The following is a 5279-nucleotide window of genomic DNA, read 5'->3' as shown; positions in this document are numbered from 1 at the left end:
CCTTCCCTCGCCTCTCCTCCCCTTTCTGTCCCCTCCCTTCCCCTCCCCTCCCCTCCAACAGGGTCTTTCTCTGTCACCCAGGCTGCAGTGCAGTGGTGCAATCATAGCTCACTCTAGCCTCGAACTGGGCTCAAGTTATCCTCCCACCTCAGCCTCTCAAATAGCTGGGACTATGGTACATGCCACCATGCTAGGCTAATTATATTTTTAAAAATTTTTTTTGTAGGGAGAGGCTCTCACTATGTTGCCTAGACTGGTCATCAACTCTTGGCCTCAAGCAATCCTCTTACTTTGGCCTCCTAAGGTGCTGGGATTGCAGCTAGAGCCACTGCACCTGGCTGTGTTTTAGCAAACCACTGCTGAGGGGCAGGGAGGACACGGCTCATCTTTAAGTCTGTGTCTGTTCTGCCAGGTGTACTGTAAAGTGGGCTTTGAAGTTGATAGGCCGGAGTTTACACTGCAATTCTACCCTTGCTAGCTTTGTAACCTTAATCAAGTTACTTAACTTTTGTATTCAATTTTCTTGTAGTAAAATGGGGAAATAATACTCATCATGTTTGCTTTGGAGAGTAAATAAAACAATTTAGCTAAGAGGCTGGTATGTCATGAGTACTCTGTAAGTAGAAGCTTTATCCTGGGTCTTGAGCTTGGTGTCAGGAGAGGGTGGGGCTTCCAACCACAGGCCTCTGGGTTCAAATCCAGCTTCTGAAGTTTTCGACTGTATAACCTTGGACAACAATTTGACCATTTGAATTTTAGCTTCTACATCTGTAAAATGAAATAATAACTCCTCACCTTCAAAGGTAGTTGTGAGTACTAAACAAATAGGGTCTGGAACAAAACCCTATTTGATAAATGCTAAGTAAAGGGCGGTTGTACTTTCTGACGTCATAATCATTACACCCAATCAATATATAAAGTATTATTATTATTATTATTATTATTTTGAGTCAGAGTCTGACTCTGTCACCCAGGTAGGAGTGCATTGGCATGGTTATGGCCACCGCAGCCTGGACCTGCTGGGCTCATGTGATCCTTCCACCTCAGCCTTCCAAGTAGCTGAAACTAATCTTTTTATTTATTGTAGAGATGAGGTCTTGCCATGTTGCCCAGGCTGATCTCGAATCCATGGGCTCAGGCAATCCTCTCACCTCTGCCTCCCAAATTGCTGGGATTACAGACATGAGCCACCACACCCAGCAGCAAATGGTAAATTCTTACAGGCAAATTCTTTCTGAAAAAGGTATAAAAAAATAATAACCTGTAAAGGAAAAATAAATTATTGCATGAACATAATTATATACTGATCCAATAGCTTATAAAAGGAGATAAATATGCTATATACATATGATTTCTATAAGAGAATAGTAATAGTTAATGTGTGGCATTGCAGTTAGTTGTTTCTGCCATTTGAATAGAGTTATTTTGTCACATTCACTGGAATCATCTGCTGCACTTAAACTTGGCTTTGGGTTTCTGAGGTTTTTCTGTTAGTAGTTGTGCAAACAATAGAGAAGGTGAAAAGACAAGGGTCAGGTCCTATTGCAGTGCTCTTGCAAAACACATTCCAGTGGGATGAAGAGAAGTCAGCTCACAGGATTATATCTTCCCATTTCAGAACAGACAAAACAATACAAATAGTAATTTTCTCATTCACATTCACTATAACTCTTCTTATTCTTTCACTTTTTTTTTTTACTTTGCTATTCATTGTGAGACATTTTCAAACCATGAGAAGTCACTTGGAAAACAAATAGAAAGATTTTGTTCTCTCCTGGAATGAGGGTGAACTGGAGTGCAGAAGAAATAAAGATATGTTTCTCTGACATTCCTAAAGTGACAAAGACCTGAGACAGAAAGAATATTCTCTTGGGCTACTTCTGGTTCTAAGATATGAAGCTTATTCCCTAGCTTGGTAAGATTTAGGGAGTAAAACAAAAAGGCATTGTTTTGTAGGAAATTCAAAGCACTTGAAAATATTCCCAGTCTGCCTTGACTGAAAGCAATCTTATTCATCCAATAAGCACATGAAATTAAAAGGGTTTTATAGAAAAAGCAGTCAGTAATATTTTCAAGTGAATGGCAGAATTCTTGTTTTCTAACTGATTTTTCAGAAGTATGAACCAGGATGATGCACAAAACCTTAAAAATCACAGGCAAAACTGAGGTTAAGACATATATATTCTGTTCCTAAAGACTGTTTAACTTAAGGGTTTATCAAGCATTTACTGCAGGCCACTCTAGGCAAGCAGTGTCCTTGTCACTGGGATGTGGCAATGAAGAAGGTAGACAAACCCTTGTTAGATACTGTAGGGGAGCGAGACAATAAGCAAGTAAGCCAATAAGGCAACTCCAGCTGGTGACAAGTCCTAGAAGGCTAATGTGACAGTGACGGGAACAACATTCTACAAGGCCATTTTGTTTGACACTTCAGGGAAGTATTTTTTGGAAACTTTATGTTAAAAAATAAACGAAAATAATTTTCAGTTGAGAAATGATCATCGTAATTAATACAGAAGGAAGCAAAGATACAAGACCAGCTGGTCACCGAGGCTGGGCTCTGAACTTATTATGATCTACAGACTGAGGGTGGGCAACCTTCCAGAACATCTTTAAGCCTTTCAGTGGGGGCCAGACCATGAATGGTCTATGCAAGGAGAAGTGCATTGCATCACTGTTTCGTGTTTTATAAATCTCTCTCCTTATTTCTGTAGCCATGGGTTACTGAATCCTGCCAGGAAATAAACATTTGCAATAATAATGCAACCTCACCCCTTAGGTAGGTCTGTCTTGCAACAAGGTTTACTGAGCTCCCATTCATACCACATCATGCTATACAGTGAGTGAGTACAAATGATTGCAATAACACCTAAGTTACCTAGAATTTTCAGGAAATGGGACATGGTGAATCATGGACATTTCTGTTTGAAAACTAGTACTCATTCCTTCCTCATAACATATGTGGTAACAACACTCTTGTTCTTCATCTATTATCATTACTCATGATGGCTTTTATAAAATTTACAGGGTCCTATTGAGGAAGGGTAGTTAGCACAGGTTAAACATAGATAAATACATTTCCCATAAGCAGGTTTTAGGAAGCATTCAGAAATTTTTTAAATTACATTTTAGGCCAAGCTGGCAACCTACCCCATCCCTTCAGCAAATCAAAAGAAAACCCCATCAGATACAAGAATAGGACAGGCCAACCTTCCAATACATGTTTAGCATAATAATCATTAAGAAACTTTCAGCTAAGGTGAGTGGATTGCCTGAGCCACGGGTTCAAGACCTGCCTGGGCAACTTGGCAAGACCTCATCTTTACAATAACTCAAAAATTAGCTGGGTGTGGTAGCGCGCGCCTGTAGTTCCAGCTCCTTGGAAGACTGAGGCAGAAGGATCGCCGGAGCCCAGTAGGTTGAGGCTGCAGTGGCCGGGAGCAGCCACTGCACTCCAGTCTGGGCGACAGAGAGAGACTCCAACTCAAAAAAAAAAAAAAAAAAAGAAGAAGAAACTTTCAGCACCCCTTTACTAATCAAAGCCATAGCTCAGGGACTTATGAATAGGAAACATTTGGCAGGTATCCTGGAAAAGACATTGTAGTCAGAAAGAGACCACCCCTCCCCTTCTCTCCACATCAGGAGCCCAGTGATGTCAGTCTCCAGAGTGGCAGTTACCTGGGCTCCACCCTACTTGTTAGCATATCAATCAATGCAAAGGTATATCAGGTCTATTGTTAAGAGCAAAAGGTGAGGTTTCTTTCACCCATGCCAGTTCTGGCAAGTCTTCCTCTCTTTTCTTTCTTCTTTCTCTAAGAAACTTTGTTTTAAGACTTTGCTGGATGCTCTAAAATTCCTTTCAGAAATGAAGCAAAGAATCCATGGATTTTGTGCCACACTCCAGCTGGCATCACTAGGAGATGACCCATTGTCAGGAGTTGGAGCAGACACTGTTGTGGCCATCCAACAGCCAGGTCCTCTTCCTCTCTGCTGACAGAGGTGGCTGTGTCCAGCGTCAGGGACAGAATTATGATTTATTGTACTAATTCTATTTCTTTTATGTCCTTTTTTTGCCAGCAATTGGAGTAGGGTTCGGCACATGACACAATTCTGGCAAATGAACATAAGCTGACATCAAATGTGAAGATTCTGGTGGAAGGTTTTCCTGCCTGCTAAGAGAAGGACAAGAGGTGAAATGCTCTACTATTGAGTGAAATCCCAAAGCTGTTATTTGTGGCAGAGAGAGAGCTGATAACAATTAAAAGTATTCCCTTTGAGAGATCAATCAGCAAGCTCCGAAAACCTGCCAGACAAATTTTTGCTTGGGAAAGTCAAATAGGGGAGAATGGTTTTCTTAGAAATGCAAAACAGTGACCAATTCACAAACTTATCCAGATCCCCTCTTTTTGAAGTTGATGGTTTACAACCCTGCTTGCTGTGCATTTCCTGGAGATCATTTGTTCTTTGAAAGATCTGATTTTGCTGAGTACAACCTTGTAAATTCCAAAGGCAATGTATAATCGCTCAGCACGACCCCCCTCCCTTACCTAAACCTCTTCTCCCTTTCTGAGGGGCTCGTCCTGGGAGCGTTATTAGCCCACCTAGTCTGCTGGTGTAAATAAAATTGCCACTTCCTGTAATAGTCTTGTTGTCATGACCTCTCTGTCTTCCCACTACATTATCTAGTGCACTGGCCAGGAAAGGAGAGTTCGGAGATGGTGTATTTCACCTCCTTTGTCATTGGAGTATGACCTCCAGGGTGACGGGAAGGGCAATCTGGCTTGGCGCGCAATGGTCCTTTTGATCCATAGGAGGGAGGTCCCCCCCGGCACACTGAAGCTCAGGCCATGAAAGCACAACAGGGACCCAAGAGGCAAGGAACTGGCATAAGGATGACCACCTGACAGAAAGGACAGAAAGACCACTTGACGGAAATGGTAGGAATAAGGGCCTTTGCATAGACCTGCCAATGGATGGCAGAAGGGGAGCTTGATCACCTCCCAGAGTCCGCTAGTAATCTCCAACCTGAAAGAAGGGGCTGAAAGGCAGTGGAAGGCAACACTGTCTGAAGATGAACCCATAGACCCTTAGATTAGGACAGAAGGTTGAAGAATGTTCTGTGTGATTGTGTGTGAATGAGATGGATGATGAGAGGGCTCCACATAAAGTTAGTCTGCATTGGGGGTATACCAACCTGCCAATTGCTAAGAGGCATCTGAGTTATCTTCATGAGGAGTATGGCTGGAGAGGGATGAAGCGGATGTTTCCCATGCCCCTCA

The sequence above is a fragment of the Carlito syrichta genome, unplaced genomic scaffold (genome assembly GCF_000164805.1).
Source record: "Carlito syrichta isolate Samal-C Ts95f unplaced genomic scaffold, Tarsius_syrichta-2.0.1 Scaffold314844, whole genome shotgun sequence".
Classification (NCBI taxonomy): domain Eukaryota; kingdom Metazoa; phylum Chordata; class Mammalia; order Primates; family Tarsiidae; genus Carlito; species Carlito syrichta.
This window is presented reverse-complemented; position numbering follows the sequence as displayed.